Raw genomic sequence first — 18,386 nt, forward strand, 5'->3', positions numbered from 1 at the left:
GAAACAGCCGTTGAACTTTCAAACAAGGAGGTTAGGCAGTAACTACTGTCCGGGAGGCGGGAGTTCCGCCTGCCCAGATGTAAACATTCTAATTTGCCTTTCGGCCCCGGTGTCAGATTGAGGGGTGGCATGAGGTGGGCATGAAAATGTAAGGTAAAGGACCTCAGCTTTGTACAGTTAGGAAAAATACAATTTGCTTTCAAAAACTTGTGATTTTTTCTGACATGATATACAAACCATCAGTCCTTTACATTAGGAAGACTCACTAGTTGGGGGGAGGAATCTGAGTGAGTCTCTATGAACTGACTGGAGTTCACTACGCCTTGGGTTCCCTTCCTGGTCGACTGAGTGAGGAAGAGAAAACCTGCCTCTGACAAAGTGATCAGATTGTAGGAAACGCGAGATCAATTGTCAGACTTCTGGGCTTTTTCGTATGAATGAGGAAGACGTCATTTCATACAAAAATAGGCTAAGATGAACCTTAAGAAGTCGGCAACAGTAAGGCAAATACAAGTATCGGGTTTTTCTTACTGTCATGATCTCCTTCCTCCTCTTGCTAGAGGAAGGAGCAGGTTTGCTTCTATGATCCTGAAAGGCAATAGAACAGAAGCTCAAAGTGTGTGGTTACTTGCATCAACCGCCAGATCCAGCATGTAACAGCACGTCTGCTCTCTGCCCGCAGGGAGAGTGCCAGGATGAAGAGAAGGAGAGGCCAGTCACTCCCACACTCATTCCTGCATCCACAACTGCACATCTTAGGCGAGATGCAACCCTGTCCTGTTTGAGAAGCCAGGTAAGCTGCACAACTTGTTGAGCAGCCACCACAGGTCCCAAGGAAAAGGTGTCCAAGGACTTGTGGGCAACATTCTGAAGATAGAAAGAAGTGAAGGTGGTCTGTTGAGACCACACCCAACCTTCAATACTTGAGGAACCGACAGGTTCTTCAGCAATGCAAGGGTCAGACCAATGCTCCGGACTTCGTGAGCTCTCGGAAGGAAGGTACCAGTGTTGTCTTCTCCAGCAGCAGAGTGTGCTCTCCTAATTGTCTCACAAAGCCAGGAAGAAATTATGTTCTTGGATACCTCTTTCTTGGTCAAGCCAGCACTAACAAAGAGTCATCGACCCTCAGGCCAAAGATGGCGAGTTCTCTTCAGATAGCGCCACAACACTCTAACAGGACATTGTAGCATCTTGTCTGGGTCATCACCTACAAAATCCTCTAGGGAAGGGATTGTGAAGGACTCAAACCTAACGTCAGGGACAGATGGGTTCTGAGTCTTCGCTACGAAGTCCGGGATGAAATCGAGGGTAACTGATACCCATCCCCTCAAGTGTTTAATATTGAAGGAAAGTCTGTGAAGTTCACCTACTCTCTTCACCAATGCCAGGACAAGCATGAAGATGGTCTTGAGGGTCAGATCCCTGTCTGATGACTCTAGTAAAGGCTCGTAGGTGCATGGGTCAGGGTCCTTAGAAAGAGAGTCACATCCCACGCAGGGGGCCTGATGTCCCTGGGTTGGGCAAGACCTCTCGAAGCTTCTCATCAGTAGAGAAATCTTGAAAGAAGAAGAGATATCTAGCCCCTTCAGCCGCAAGACTAGGCCACGTGCGGCTCTGTAGCCTTTTACAGCCGAAACAGAGAGAAGCTTCTCTTAGCGAAGAAAGACGAGGAAGTCTGCAACCTGCTGAACAGTAGCTCCGATTGGAGAGATACCCCCGTCTACAACACCAACCACAGAAGACGGCCCATTTCCCTGGTACGCTGCCACAGAGGACTGCCTGAGGTGTCCAGCCATCTCCATTGCTGTGTGACACAAAAAGCCTCTCACTCGCAGGAAATGCTGGATAACTACCAGCTGTGAAGACACAGGGACTGCACTGCTTGGTGGTACCGCTCTACGTGGGGTTGACACAGCAGGTTGGACCAAGGAGGAATCTCTCTCAGTGCCTTGGAAAGAAGAGCAGCAGGTCGGGATACCAAACAGCCTGGGGCCATTTGGGAGCCACCAGAATCATCCTTAGATTCAGGGTGATCATCACTTGGCTGATCATCCAGCAAATCAGACAAAATGAAGGAAAGGCATAGACATTGAGGTTGTCCCAAGGATTTTGGAGCGCGTCCTCCACAGCGGCCCATGGGTCTGGCAAGACCGAACAGAAGACCTGTAGTTTCCTGTTGTGCCGGGTGGCAAACAGATCTATGACTGTACACGCCCACAGGTCGAACAGCCTCTCCGCGATGTTTGGGTGAAGGGACCACTCTCTCCCTATCACCTGATTCCGGTGGCTGAGCTTGTCTAAATCTACATTCCTCTTGCTGGAATGTCCCTGGCTGACAGCTCTACCGAGTGGGCCAGCCCACTCGTGCACCTGCACTGTCAACTGATAAAGCGGGAGGGACACCAGGCCCCCTTGCTTGTTGACGTATGCCACTACCGTGGTATTGTCGCTCATCAACACCACAGTGTCCCATCACTCAATCCTGAAACTCTTGGAGGGCCAGGAAGGCTGCCTTGAGTTCCTGGATGTTGATGTGAATGTACTTGTCATCTCAGTGCCACACTCCTGCAGTCAGCAACTCCTCCTGGTGTGCACCCCATCCCTCGGTCGTTACGTCCGAGAACAGAAGCACGTCCGGAGGGGGGAGTATGTACGCATACAGGCAGTCCCTGGTTATTGGCAGGCTCAATTATCGGCCATCCAGAATTAGGGGGTTTGTCTACTGATGAAAATCGGCAATTTTCAGCGCCAAAGATCGCCGATTTCCGCTTACCAGCGCCGATAATTGGGTATTCCCGCCAATACATACCTAACAGAGGTGCCAATAACTGAAAATCGGCAACTTTCAGCGCCGACAAATGCCAAAAATCACAGATTTTCGGTTATTGTCACTCCATCAGAACAGAACCCCCGCCGATAAAAGTTAAGTATACCTTAGTTTTACTAGACCACTGATAACCGGGGACTGCCTGTATTCCTATTAAGAGGTTCCTGTCGTCCATCCACCAGAAGAGGTCCTCTATCACCTCCTCCGAAAGAGAGATGAGAAAGGACTGGGGGTCTCGAGACTGGGACCAGTACTCCTTCAGTCGCCACTGCCGGGACTGAAGGTGTAGACGCCCATGAGGGACCAGCTTCTTCAATGATGACAGGTGACCGATGACAACTTGCCATTGCTGAGCTGGCTGCTCCTGTCGAGACAGGAACAGCTGTACTGCCTTCCTGAACCTGCTGATATGAGAGTCTAAAGGGAAGGCTCTTGCTGCTGCCATATCTATCAGCATGCCCAGGTACTTTATCCTCTGCTTGGGAGTGAGATCTGACTTCTCGAGATTTACTACGATCGCTAGATCGCGGCAAAACTTGAAGAGCTGATCCCTGTCCTGAAGCAACTGCAAGTGGGAGCTCACCAGGACCAGCCAACTGTCAACATCTCACTAGAGGTATCCCATGCGAATGGGCCCAAGCTGACACTATGGTGAACACTCGCATGAACACCTGGGGAGTGGTTGAGAGCCCGAAACAGAGTGACCTGAATTGAACAACGTCTCCCCCAGGATATAGCGAAGGTACTTGTGGGAGGACAGATGGATGGGTATTTGGAAATATGCATTCTTCAGATCCACCGTAAGCATGAAGTCGTTCTCCCTGATGGAGGTGAGCACGGAATGAGCTGTCTCCAGTGTGAACCGAGTCTGGCACGAATCAGTTCAGGGGAGAGAGGTCTATGACTGGTCTCAAGCCCCCCGAAGCTTTCTCCACAATAAAGACATGGCTGTCAAAGCCTGGGGACCAATCTGACACAACTTCCACAGCAACCTTGCTCAGCATGGCTTGCACCTCTTGCACGAGTGCGAGATCCTTCGTTGAACCATGAACGTAGGTACAGAGACAGACCGGAGAGTTGGCGACGGGTGGCTGAGACTCAAAGGGGAGTAGATATCCCTCCCAAAGGACATCCACTAACCAGGTCTAGGCTCCGTATCACTGCCATGTTGCCAAATGGCTTGACAGGCACCCCCCCACCACTGGCAGCAGCTGGAGGGGAACGCCGCCCCTAGTGTTTCTCCTTTTTCTTCTTCGCCTTGGCCCCTTTACCAGACTGGAAAGAGGGCTGAAAGGGGTGCGACTGCCCACCCTTCACGGCAGAAGAAGAAGGCGGGGTGTTCCCATGGGAACCTTTCGAAGTCTGGGACTTCTTGGGGGCGAGGAAGTGCTGGCCTGGCATGAAGGCTGAGCCACAGTGGAGTGCGAAGACCCAGAGGTCTTGGCCACTGCCTGGTGGACAAGGAGGTCGATGTCTTCGGCTCGACACTTGTCCACCACAGCATCTACCAGCTCTCTAGGGAAGAGAGAGGCAGAACCCAGCAATGGTCCATTCTGTAGGGTCATTGCCGATTTTCGTCGCTAGACAAGCCCCCATAATACTGGATCGCCGATAATCGAGCCCACCAATAACCAGGGACTGCCTATATGCATACATACTCCCCCTCCGGACATGCTTCAGTTCTCGGATGCATCGACCGAAGGATGGGGCGCACACCTGGAGGAGTTGCTGACTGCGGGAGTGTGGCACTGAGACAACAAGCACACTCACATCAACATCCTGGAACTCAAGGCAGCCTTCCTGGCCCTCCAAGAGTTTCAGGATCAAGTGATGTGACACTCTGTGGTGTTGATGAACGATAATACCACGGTAGCCGCATACGTCAACAAGCAAGGGGGGCCTGGTGTCCCTCCCACTTCATCAGTTGACAATGAACTTGGCGAAATGAGAAAAGACAGCATCTCTTCTCTTTAACACCAGTTTCACCCACAGGTTTGCTGTCTGGTGGGCAAGGTAAGAGATGGCTCTACCTCCAGACTGGCACAGCCTCCCGAAAGCAGAGTCCTCCCCAGGCACAATAGCACCCAAGGATCCAGCCAGGAGACTGCCTAGATAGCCGCCATAGTGGTGGCTTCCAGGGTTGCTGCTTCTTGCTGCAAGAGGGAGATTCCTTTCGCAGTAAGCTGCTGCAGCGTGAGACCCAGGCCTAGATGCACCAGGTCCAGGTCAGCCTGCTTGGTCGTCAATGCCCTGTCCGAGGGTGTACACTGTTGAAGCAGAGGAGGAGGAAGCAGCTTATCCGAATGGTTAGGACAAAGTGAACTACCTTGTTCAGAAACAAGCTTATTCACCTGATCGAGAACTCCGTCAAGCATGGACCACAGCAGCCCCACCGAAACCTTGGGTTCCTTTTGTGGACCCCAGAAGGATTCGAGGCGTGAAGGACGATCCACAGATGAGGCCGTGGTCCCTTCCCCAAGGTCGTTATGCTGATGGATTGTCGTGGGTAGATGCAATAATCATGAAATATATTGAAAAAAGAAATATATCTTTTCTAAGACGTGACTGCTTCCTGTGTTTGCTCACCAGTCAGTTCCTGTTGTCAATGCGTCGTGGACAATTAACAATTCGGTGAAAAGCCTTTCCTGTGGAAATGACATCACGTGGTATCTCATGCCATGCCTTTGTAACATGGCGCAATATTCGGTCCACATTGCATCAGAAAATTTGATCCGGAATCTTCTATGGCGTGACCGGAAATGGGCGGATATTAGGAACCAATCGTTGTGTAAAAAAATTTCAAGAATGTCCGCATCCTGGGGGAGAGGACCCTCGAGTCCTTCCAGGGTGCGGTCCTCCCGATCTACTCTCCCAGCAGGAGGGAGAACCTCAGCAGACCCCTTGGATCCTTCCTGCATTACTTGGGCGTACGACCTAGTCAATCCGAGGACAGATCCAGGAACATATGCCTTTGTAGTCAAACTCTGGGGAGAGGAGTCACTAGTTCCTCCGGTCTGAATCGCCCCTCCCAGGGAAACCCTACGAGGTTGAGGGGAGAGGTGAGGAGGATTGGGCACCCCCACCAGCACTGCTGGGAGAACCAGCAGGAGGAGCAGGTTGAGAGCAGTCATCAACCCACAGTGATGATGGCAACCTGGGTTAAGGAGAGCGCTTTTGCCTCGGCGAAGTGCTGTCCTGAGGAGAGTGTAGCGGTTCATGAGAGCCGAGCCAAGCTCTTGACTCGACTGAGCCAGGCTGATCACACAAACGTGATCAGGGACGGGGTGGAGTCGAAAGCGCGGCTGGCTGGCAAGACTTGCACTATCCTCTTGACAGGCCCCAGTCTTCTTCTAGGCCGGAACCTCCCGAGAAGACTGTACAGGGGAGCTCCTCTTCGTTTCCCCTTGCTCGGCACCAGAGGCAGCGCCAGCAGGCAGAGCCGAGACACCTGCACATCTTGGCTCATTCTCCCGTCCAGTGCCCGAATCAGTACGGTGAGAGGACTCTCCGGTGCTGGTTCAGAATACCCGAGTCTCCTTAGAGACCTGGGTACTTGGAGCGGCTCGCGAACGAGCGCCCGACACAGTGCCAGCCTTCGAAGTGGACTTCTTAGGCGCGGCAACGGGTGCGCAGACTAAGGTTTGCACACCCGCAGCTCCCTAAATGCTAGACCTAGGGGTCAACGATTTGATTCCCAGACCCGAAGGACAGGAAGAGCCAACAAGAGACCCCACTGCTTCCCGTAGAAGTCCCAGAATGGGATTTCTTGGGGGAGGGGGAGACAGCCATCTTCTTCAACCAACGAGCCTCGGAAGAAGGAGGGGAGGTAGCAGACGAAGATGACAACACCTTCCTAGACCTCTTCTTCGACTTCTTCGTCATCTTCTTCAGGATGGCAGTCAAGTCCCCCATCCAGGAGGGAGCAGCAGATGTCACAGAAGCAGCCAGAGTAGCAGGAGTAACCTGGGCAGCAGATTCATCAACAGCGGTGACAGGGGCAGCCAGTACAGCCCGGGAGCCAGGAAAGCCAGGAGCAGCGACTGGGGCGACTGGAACAGCCTGGCCAGCTGGAGGAGCCAGGACAAAGCGAGAGCCAGGGAAGCCAGGGGCCGCAACCGAAATAGCCGGGGCAGGTGGAGCAGCCAGGATAGCCCGGGAGCCAGCAAAGCCAGGAACAGCAGGAGCAGGAACCACAAGATGAGGCATGAAAGAGGTCACCATCATGGAGGGTCCTGGCTGGAAAGTGGGGCCACAGAGAAGCCAGGAGGCACAGTGGTCACCTGGGTCCCCAGGTGAGACGAAACAGTCACCAGCATCTTGGAGAAAGCTGTCATGATCACGGTGCTGGTGGTAGCAGTAGATGCGCTGTGAGTTACCGCCAGAGTGCCAGTCAGATGAGCGAAGAGACCCTGCAGTGATGGGACTCCAGGAAGACCCAGGTGGAGCCAGGCTGAACTCAGATCTATAGCCTTCCCCCTGAGAGAAGCCTCTACCGCCAAACCTGAGAAAAAGTCGGGCCAATGGAGGGAGCCTCCACTCGCTCCGGGGGGGGATAACTTCCCCCCAGGACGAGGAGAGGACCCCAAGAAGAGGTTGTCCTGATCGTCCGCCACCCCTCGTCATTCCATGCCAGATGAAGCAAGTGAAGACGACGAAGGGGAGTCCTCTTCCGAAGGAGAGGCAGCCAGAAGAGGAAGTTTGTCGGGAGAAATAAACAATCCCGAAGGGTTAGCCACCAAGGGAGTCATCGGGGGTGTATAACCCTCAGATGACACCTTGGAAGGCTTCCTCCGGTACTGCTTCCTCCCCTCAAACTTCATCCACTGCTCAGCTGACCAGGAGCAACACTCAGCACAAGTAGATACTCGTGAACACACATGCCCCCTGCAAGAGGGAGCAAAGGGCGTGCGGGTCCACATCAGTATTTGGCCCGAAGCTACTACACTTCTTCCCGCCAACCCCAGGACACATGCTGGGGAAGGCGGGCTTACGAGGTTATTCCCTTCATGAGCTTGCATAATGACAAACACACAAAGCAATCAAAGCAAGGAAAAAAGAAAAGATCCCACCGGGAAAACAGCTCAACAGCAGTCAGGGCAGGGAGCGAGAAACAAGTCTGCATTGCACAGCAGCTGAAAGCAAATTGGAATGTTTACATCCGGCAGGCAGGACTCCCGGCTCCCGAATGATAGTTAACTGCCTAGCCACCTTGTTTGAAAGTTCAACGGCTGTTTCCAGCTTCGTTGAAAGCAATTCCTAATGTAAAGGACTGATGGTTTGTATATCGTGTCGGAGCAAACACAGTACCTTGGTGAGGTCTGTGATACGGCCCCTGAGTCCGGAGACTTAGGTGAGCCAACAAGAGATCCCTCTTCCTGGGACGATCCTCCAAAGAATAATGCAGGGAGGCAACAGCAGACAAAGACAAAGACAATGACTGCGACTTCTCTCCCTCGACGACTTCTTCCTAGATATCTTTTCAAGAAGGCAGAACTTTCTACAGGCCCACAGGTTTGCTGTCTGTCGAGCCAGGAAGGAAATAGCCCTACCTCCAGACTGGCAGTCTCCCAAAGGCGGAGTCCTCTCCAGGGGTAATTGAACCCATGGAGGCGGCAACCTTGGACACTGTGAAGGACCACAGATCCGAACAAGAGACCGACTAGAGAGCCACCACAGTGGTGGCCTCCAGGCTTGCTGCTTCTCGCTGCAGGAAGGAGACCCTTCCGCAGCAAGCTGCTGCAGCGAGAGACCCGGACCTAGACAAACCAAGTGCGGGTCAATCTGTTTAGTTGGCAAAAGCCCTTCTGAGGGCGTGTAGAAGCGCTTCTGTCGAGGCAGAGGAGGAGGAAGAAGCTTCTCCGAGTAGTTCGATAGAAGTGACTTCTCCTGCAGAGACCAGGTTATCCACCTGAACGAGTACCCCTTTGGAAAGCGCAGACAATGGCAGCCCCAACGAAGCTTTTGGTTCCTTCTGGGCCAAAAATAGATTCGAGGTGCAAAGGATGACCCACAGAAGAGACCATGGTTCTTCCCCGAGATAATTGTGCTGACGAATCAGCACAATAACCTCTGCAAAGATCCTCTGTATCTTGGGGGAGTCCTCCTGATCTATTCTCCCCTAGGAGAGAGAACCTCAGCAGACCCCTGGAATCCCTCCTCGACCACTTGGGCATGCGGTCAAGTCAGTCCGAGAACCGAACCTGGTCATAGGCCTTTGTATCAGAACTCCAATAAGAAGAAGCGAATCCATCAGAGTCCCTCCTCTCCGAATCACGCCTCCCAATGAAACCCCAGGAGGTTGTGGGATGAGGGGGGGGGGGGGGATCAAGCACTTCTACCTGTCGTACTGGAAGAACCAGCAGAAGAGGCAGGCTGTGGGTGGTTGGCAACCCCTGGTGACAACGGCAACATGGGTCTATGAGAGCACCTACGCCCTGGCGAGCTGCTGTCCTGAGGAGAGCAGAGGAACACACAAATGAACCCGAGCACTTGGCCCCGGCGAGCAGCTCAGTTCTCAACTGACATTAACTTGCGCAGTCCTCTCGAAGTGCTCCAGTATTCTTCAAGGCCGACACTTTGTGACAAGAAGAAGACTGAACTGGGAACCTCCTTCCTGCGTCTCCAGGTGCTCGGACCCTCAAGTCCGAAGCACCAGGTTAGGAACATGACTGAGCACTCGAAGCGGTACTAGCAGGAAGTGTCGAAATACTTGCATGTTTTGGCACTTTCTCTTGCTCTGTGCCTAAACCAGACCAGGGAGTGGACTCGCCAGTGCTGGTTTGGGGTGCTCAAGATTCCGCAGAATCCCGAGCACTTGGCGTGACTCGACTCTGCCGAGCACCCAACACCCCGAATCTCGTACTGAATGATCAACGGGAGTGGTCTCCTCTTGAGTGTCCAAAGAAACTCAGGAAGAGACAGGTACAAAATCAGTCTTAGAAGCAGACTTCTTCAAATTGGTTTTGAGTGCGCAAGCCTTGGGAAGCCGTGCACTCGAGGCTCCCGAGATGTGAGACCCCGGTGGGGTATGTGAATCGGTTCCTGAGCCCAAGGGCCAGGGAAAGCCAACGAGAGATCCCACTGCTTCCCCTGTGGAGGGAGACAGGCCCTTAGAAATCCCGTGGTGGGTCTTCTTAGGGGAAGGAGAGGCAGCCTTCTTCTTCAGCTGGCAGGCCTCAGAAGGGGAGGCGGTGGAAAACAACGAAGTCGAAGACGATGATGATGACAACACCTTACAGCCTCTCTTCTTCGATTTCTTCTTCAACATCTTCAGGATAGCGGTCAGTTTATCCCATCCAGAAGGGAGTGGCAGGAACCACAGGAGCAGCCAGAGCAGTTGGGGTAGCAGGAGCGGCATCAGCAACCGGGGTAGCAGGAGCGGCAGCAGCAACCCAGGCAGCAGGAACAGCTGGGGCAACAGGAGCAGCAGGAACAGCTGGAGCACCAGCAGCAGCTACTTGAGTGTCAGAGGAAACTTGAGCAGAAGGATACACCAGTCCATGGAGGTAACACCATGATATTAGGAGGGTAACTCGAGGTTCAAGAAAACCCGAGTACCCGGTTATACAAGTCCTGGGCCGATCACACGAACGCGACTGCAGGCTGGCTGGAGCCGAGTGCTCATATATCAGCACGAAGAAACCCGAGCACTTGGCTCAGGTGAGCAGGGCTGATCACACGAACGCGATTGCAGGCTGGTAGGAGCTGAGCACTCGAGACTTGCACACCTGGAGCTCCCGAGCCACGAGTGAACTGATCATCGGTTGCCCCTCTACTCAAGTGTCCAAAGAAACTCTAGCAGAAGAGTATACCAGTGTGTGGAGGTAACTCTCTGAATCTGGTAAAGGTAACTCGAGGTTTCAAAGAAACCCAAGTGCCCGGAGTGACACGATTCTCCTAGGAGGATTGCGCACTCGAGCTTTCAAGTCACGTACAGGAAGACCATTGGTTGCTCCCTCTACCTGAGTGTCCGTAGAAATACGGTCACAGGTACATACTATTCCGGGGAAAAAATTTTTCTGGAATTAGCATAAGTGACACGGGTTACTTCTTCAACTTGTCGTATCTGAGGAGCCCCGCACACCTGGTGCTCATGTGTTGCAGGGTCTCGGGGAGACCCATGACACGGTTCCCGAGTCTGAAGATGTGGGAGAGCACCATGAAGGAAGGAGAAGATGACAAATCGATTCCCTCTTCAAACTCTACAGCAACCATTGCTGTCCCCTACATCATCCCCGTGTGGGATTATGAAAGAGGAATGAGCGCACACACACTCTGGATTCTCTCTCTCTCTCTCTCTCCGAGTTGAGCCACAGGTTCAGTGAGAACCTGCACAACAGCTGCTTCATGCCCATAGCGTCAGAAAAAGAGCAATCGGTAACATACAGGGCAATAATGCAAGTATTGCCAGCAAGAGAACCCTTACTCCCAGGTACCGAGCTCTACAACATCTGAAAATACTAAACATTACAAATGCCATTTCAAATTTTCAGCAAATAAACTTTCCTTCATAAAGTGTAGGAATAAAATTCTCACCGAGAGAATAAAATCCTCTCCAAGAGAACATACATCAAGAGCTAAACATAAACGAGGTGAAAAAACTAGTTTAAGCCTGTTGCCTTAGCAACATTAAAACCAGTTTGACACATCATCGCTAAGAAAGTCTTAGAGTTAACAAATATCAGTATGAACTACTGTACTATATCAAAACACTGGAAAGTGTAAACTCAAGAGTACAACAAGGAGTTGTATATGCATATATTATAACACATTATAATCATAAATCAGCAATATCAAGAATACGGGAAACTGAACAAAGTCAAACGGCAGGCGGAGAGAAGAAGAGCATACATCTTCCTCGCCAACTGCCAATAGCAAAGTGAATGTATACCGACTGAGTGAGCAGGGCTCCCACCCGTAGTTGGTGGGTGACTACGTACACCATTACCTTTTTAAGTTAAATGGCTGTTTCCAGCTTCGCTGTAAATAATTCCTATTGTAAAGGACTAAGGGTTTGTATATTGTGTGGGAACAAATCATTATTTATTACTAATGAAATGTACTGCTACTGAGTCAGAATCATTATTATAAGAAATGTATTTATTAGTGAATGCCATAAGAAATTGCCAAATTTCCAAGTACTGTATCAGTTCAGTCTTAAACCTCTTTCACCCAGTAACTTTGAATGTAATTTTGTGCAAATATTGCACATGCAACAGGGATTTTTAGAATTTGTGCTCTGCCCATGTGCTGATGCTGAGGTGATTTCAGCCAGTTAAGAGACTTGGAATTAAAATATCACAATTTTTAAAGTAAATTGTATTTTTCCTAATTATACAAACCCGAGGTCCTGTACATTAGGGATTACTTTCAGGTGTAGGCTGGAAACAGCCGTTGAACTTCAAACAAGGTGGTTAGGCAGTTGACTACTGTCCGGGAAGCGGGAGTACCGCCTGCCCGGATGTAAACATTCCAATTTGCCTTTCGGCCCAGGTATAAGATTGAGGGGTGGTATGAGGTGGGCATAAAGTGTAAAGGACCTCGGGTTTGTATAGTTGGGAAAAATACAATTTACTTTAAAAATTGTGATTTGTTCCGAAACAATATACAAACCCTCGGTCCTTTACATTAGGAGACTTACTATGAACTGACTGGAGTTCACCAACTTGTCTTCCCTTCCTGGTCGTGAGAGCGAGGAAGGGAAAAACTGCCTCTGACAAAATGATCGGGTTGTAAGAAACGCAGGATCAGTTGTCAGACTTCTGGGTCCCTTTGCATGAAAGAGGAAACGTCAGTTCATGCAAAGTAGGCTAGGAAGAACTTGGTGTCGGATGACATAAAGGCAAATACAAGCATCAGGTTTGTCTTATAATCATGGTCTCCTTCCCCCCCTTGCAAGAGGAAGGAGTGGGGTTGCTTCTATTAACCTGAATGGAAAACAGAACGGGAGCTCCTGCTGGGTGCTTACCTGCATCGACCGCAAGATCCAGCTTGTAATGGCACGTCCGCTCCCTGCCCGTGGGAAGAGAGCCAGGATGGGGAGAAAAGAGAGGCCAGTCACTCCACATTCATTCTCCCAATCACAACCGTACAACTTACGCAAGATGCAACCTGTCCTGTTAGAGGAGCCGGGTAAGCTACACAACTTGTTGAGCAGCCACCACAGGACCCAAGGAAAAAGTGTCTAAGGACTTGTGTGCAACATCCCGGAGGTAGAAGGAGGTGAAAGTAGTCTGTTGGGACCACACCCCCGCCTTCAGCACCTGTGAAACCGACATGTTCTTCCGGAATGCGAGGGACGGACCAATGCGGAGGACCTCGTGAGCTCTCGGACGAAGCGTACCGGTGTCATCTTCTCCTCCAGCAGAGTATGCTCTCCTTATCATCTCACGAAGCCAGAAAGAGATGGTGTTCTTGGACACTTCTTTCTTGGCCGAGCCAGTACTAACGAAGAGTCGTCGACACTCAGGCCGGAGGCGTCGAGTCCTCTTCAGATAGTGCCGCAGCACTCTAACAGGACACAGTAGCATCTCGTCTGGTTCATTACCTACAAAGTCCTCTAGGGAGGGGATTGTGAAGGACTCGAACCGTGCGTCAGGGACCGAAGGATTCTGAGTCTTCGCTACAAAATCTGGGACGAAATCGAGTGTAACTGATCCCCATCCCATCGAGTGTTTTACATCGAAGGAAAGTCTGTGAAGTTCGCCAACTCTCTTCACTGATGCCAGGGCTAGCAGGAAGATGGTCTTGAGGGTCAGATCCCTGTCTGACGACTCTCGTAAAGGCTCATACAGTGCACGAGTCAGGCTCCTTAGGACGAGAGTCACATCCCACGCAGGGGGCCTGAGATCCCTGGGTGGGCAAGACCTTTCGAAGCTTCTCATTAGTAGAGATATCTCGAAAGAGGAGGAGATGTCTACTCCTTTCAGCCGTAAGACTGGGCCAAGTGCGGCGTGGTAACCTTTCACAGCTGAAACGGAGAGAAGCTTCTCTCGGCAAAGGAAGACGAGGAAGTCTGCGACCTGCTGAATAATAGCTCTGACCGGAGAGATACCCCTTCGATGACACCAACCACAGAAGATGGACCACTTTCCCTGGTGTACCGCTGCGGAGGATTGTCTGAGGTATCCTGCCATCTCTGTTGCTGCGCGACGCGAAAAGCCTCTTGCTTGCAAGAGATGGTGGATAACCTCCAGCCGTGAAGACACTGGGAATGCACTGCCTGGTGGAACCGCTCTACATGAGGTTGACACAGCAGGTTGGGCCAGGGGGGGAATCTCTCTCGGTGCCTCGAAGAGGAGAGCTAGCAGGTCCGGACACCAAACGGCCCGGGGCCATTTGGGTGCCACCAGAATAATTGTGAGATTCGGGGTGATCATCACTCGGTGAATCAGACAGAACGGGGGAAAGGCGTATACGTTGAGGTTGTCCCACGGGTGCTGGAACGCGTCCTCCACAGCAGCCCATGGGTCCGGCACGACAGAACAGAAGACCTGGAGTTTTCTGTTGTGCCGGGTGGTGAACAGATCGATGGATGGACGGCCTCACAGATCGAACAGCCTTTCTGCTATCTCCGAGTGGAAGGACCATTCAGTCCCTACCTCTTGATTCTGGCGGCTTAGCTTGTCTGCCACGACATTCCTCTTGCCTGGAATGTACCTGGCTGACAGCTCTACCGAGTGAGCCGCGGCCCACTCATGCACTTGCATCGTCAACTGATGAAGCGGGAGGGACACTAGGCCCCCCTGCTTGTTGACGTATGCCACTACCGTGGTATTGTCGCTCATCAGTACCACAGAGTGTCTCATCACTCGATCCCAGAACTCTTGGAGCTAAGTGCCACACTCCCGAAGTCCGCCACTCCTCCAGGTGTGCGCCCCATCCCTCGGTCGATGCATCTGAGAACAGTAGCATGTCCGGAGGGGGAGTATGCAGGGATACTCCTATCAAGAGGTTCCTGTCGTCCAACCACCAGCAAAGGTCCTCCCTCACCTCCTCAGAAAGAGGGATGAGGAAGGACTGGGGGTCTCGGGACTGGGACCAATACTCCTTCAGTCTCCACTGAAGAGACCGCAGGTGAAGACGCCCATGAGGTACTAGCTTCTCCAAAGACGACAGGTGACCGATGACGACTTGCCATTGCTGGGCTGGCTGTTCCTGCCGTGACGGGAACAGCTGTGCTGCCTGCCTGAACCTGCTGATACGAGAGTCCGAGGGAAGGACTTTCGTTGCCACCGTGTCTATCAGCATGCCCAGGTACTTTATCCTTTGCTTGGGGATGAGATCTGACTTCTCGAGGTTCACCACGACCCATAGATCCCGGCAAAACTCGAGGAGCCGATCCCTGTACTGTAGCAACTGCGAGCGAGAGCCCACCAGGACTAGCCAGTCGTCAAGATACCTCAGTAGACATACAGTATCCCGTGCGAGTGGGCCCAAGCTGACACAAGTGAGAAGACTCTCGTGAACACCTGGGGAGCAGTCGAGAGCCCGAAATAATGTGCCCTGAACTGGAAGACCGTCTCCCCGAGGACAAAGCGGAGGTACTTGCGAGAGGACGGATGAATGGGTATTTGGAAATACACATCCTTCAAGTCCACTGTAAGCATGAAGTCGTTCTCCCTGATGGAGGCAAGCACGGATTGCGCTGTTTCCATCATAAGCCGATTCTGGCGAACGAAGCGGTTCAAGGGAGGGTCTATGACTGGTCTCCATCCCCCTGAGGCCTTCTCTACGAGAAAGACACGGCTGTAAAAGCCTGGAGACTGGTCTGACACGACTTCTACAGCACCCTTGCTCAGCGTGGCTTGCACTTCTTGCCGTAGTGCAGTGTCCTTCGGAGATCCTTGGACATACGTGCGGAGATGGACTGGAGTGTAGGTGAGGGGAGGCCGAGGCTTGAAGGGTAGTAGATATCCCTCCCGAAGGACATCCACTATCCAGGTCTCAGCTCTGCGTCGCTGCCATGTTGCCCAATGGCTCAACAGGCACCCCCCAACCTTTGGCAGCTGTTGGGGGGTAACGCCGCCCCTAGCATTTCCCCTCCTTCTTCCCTTTGCCCCCTTTACCGGATTGGAAAGTGGGCTGAAAGGGGCGGGAGGAACCACCCCCTTCTCGAGGAAAAAGAAGGCTGGGTGTTTCCCTGGGACCCCTTCGAAAACTGGGACTTCTTAGGGGCCGAGGAAGTGCCAGCCTGGCCTGAAGACCTGGCCGCAGTGGAATGCGAAGACCCGAAGGTCTTGGCCACTGCCTGGCGGACAAGCCGGTCACTGTCATTGGCCCGGCGTTTGTCCACCGCGGCATCCACCAACTCTCTGGGGAAGAGAGAGGCGGAACCCAGCAACAGTCCATTCCTAAGGGAAATTGCTGACTCGGGACCTACAGACCTGAAGAAGTGAGAGAGAACGGCATCTCTCCGCTTCAGAACCAGGTTTGCCCACAGGTTCGCAGTCTGGTGGGCGAGGTAGGAGATAGTCCTACCCCCAGACTGGCACAGTCTCCCAAAGACGGAGTCCTCCCCAGGCACGAAGGCGCCCAAGGAAGCGGCTACCTTCGATACTGTGAAGGACCACAGATCGAGCCAGGAGACTGCTTGGAAGGCCACCATGGCGGTGGCTTCCAGGGTTGCTGCTTCTTGCTGGGAGAGGGAGATACTCTTTGCAGTAAGCTGCTGCAACGTCAGACCCGGATCCAGACCAGTCAGGTCTGGGTCAACCTGTTTAGTCGGCTATGCCCCTACAGCTGGAGTGTAGAAGCACTTCTGGCGAGGCAGAGGGGGGGGAAGAAGCTTATCCGAGCGGCTCAACCTAACTGAACTGTCTTGCCCAGACACAAGACTGTTCACCTGGTCGAGGACCCCCTCGGCAAGCGTGGACCACGGCAGCCCTACCAGGCCTTGGGTTCCTTCTTGGGTCCCCAAAAGGATTCGAGGCGCGAAGGACGATCCACAATTGAGGCTGTGGTCCCTTCCCCGAGGTCGTTGTGCTGACGAATCAGCGCAATAACCTCTGCAAAAGTCCTCTGTATCTCGGGAGTGTCCGCATCCTGGGGCAGAGGACCCTCGAGTCCCTCCAGAGTGCGGTCCTCCCGATCTACTCTCCCTGCAGGAGGGAGAACCTCGGCAGACCCCCATGATCCTTCCTGCACCATGCGGGCGTAAGACCTGGTCGAGCGAAGGACCGAGCCAAGTTCGTACGCCCATGAGGTAGAACTCTGAGGAGAAAACGCGCCAGAATTCTTCCTGTCCAACTTGAGCCCCTTGGAAGGGGCCGAAGAGGTGGAGGGGACAGGCGAGGAGGATCGGGCACTCCCACTGGCCTTGCTGGCAGAACCAACAGGGGCAGTGGGCCGGGAGCGGTCACCAACCTGCGGTGGTGACAGCAGTGACGGCAGCCCGGGTCAAGGAGAGTGCTTTCGCCTTTGCGAAGCAGTCTCCCGAGGAGAGTGGAGCGGCTCTCATGAGCCGAGCTGCGCGCTCGCTTCCCCTGAGCCAGGCTGGCCGCGCGGATGTGGCCAGGGACTGGGAGGAGTCAAGCGCGCATCTGGCTGGCGCGAGCTTGCACTGTCCTCTAGACGCGCCCCAGTCTTCTTCAAGACCGTAGCCTCTCGGGAAGACTAAACAGGGGACCTCTTCTCCAACTCTCCTGGCGTAGCACTATCCCGAGAACCTGACTTGGCACTCCTGGAGGAAGAGCCGGGGCACCTGCATGTCCGGGCTATTTCTCTCGCCCCACACCCTGGTCTGTACTGGGAGAGGTTTCTCCCGTATCAGCCTAGGGTACCCGGGTCTCCTTGGAGACCCGGGTACTCGGAGCAACTCGCGTACGAGTGTTCGACATGGACTCGCTGGCCTCAGATGCAGGTTTCTTAGGCACAGCAAGGGGGGTGTGGACCTTGGTCTGCATGCCCTTGGCTCCCGATGCGACTGGCCTGGAGGCCAGGGCAGCGGTTCCCTGATCCGTGGATCGGGAAGAGCCGACGCGAGATCCCACTGCCTTCCCTGTGGAAGGAGGCAGACCCTTTGAAGTCTCAGTGCGAGACTTCTTGGGGGGGAGAGGCAGACTTCTCCTTCTTTGGCTGCGAAGCCTCGGAAGGAGACGAAGATGACGACACCTTCCTAGACCTCTTCTTCTTCGCCATATTCTTCAGGATCGCCGTCAAGTCCCCAAACCAAGCAGGCACAGCCGATGACTCAGGAGCAGGCGGAGGGGCTGCAACATTAGGCGCATCCCGGGCAGAGAACGCGGTGCTCGGGCCAGCACTTATCTGGGTGGGAGCAACCGCGTGGGAGCAACCGCGTGGCGGCCAGGAATGAAAGGAGGCGGGGCTGGGAATGCAGGCATGGGTGGTGCGTGGGCAGCCAGGCCGGGCTGCACCAGGGTCGAAGGTATGGGGAGAGAAACAGACGAAGTGCCGGGCTGGATAGAGAAGCGAGGAGCCGGAACCATAGTCGTGATCGGGCCAGGGTCAGCAACGGGGGCAGGGACAGTCACATACGGTAGAGTTGACGTCACCATGTAGGAGGGGCCCGGTCGCATGAACGGGGCCAGGAACCCAGGAG

At 53.3% G+C, this 18,386-nt stretch overlaps 1 protein-coding gene across 1 annotated transcript in view; it reads right to left on the minus strand.

Annotated features, from left to right (window-relative positions):
- Window positions 1–18,386, minus strand: part of Rab3GAP1 (RAB3 GTPase activating protein subunit 1) — a 123,271-nt gene that overhangs the window by 93,706 nt on the left and 11,179 nt on the right. The window lies entirely within an intron of this gene.

This window comes from Macrobrachium rosenbergii, chromosome 12 (assembly GCF_040412425.1).
Source record: "Macrobrachium rosenbergii isolate ZJJX-2024 chromosome 12, ASM4041242v1, whole genome shotgun sequence".
Taxonomy (NCBI): Eukaryota; Metazoa; Arthropoda; class Malacostraca; order Decapoda; family Palaemonidae; genus Macrobrachium; species Macrobrachium rosenbergii.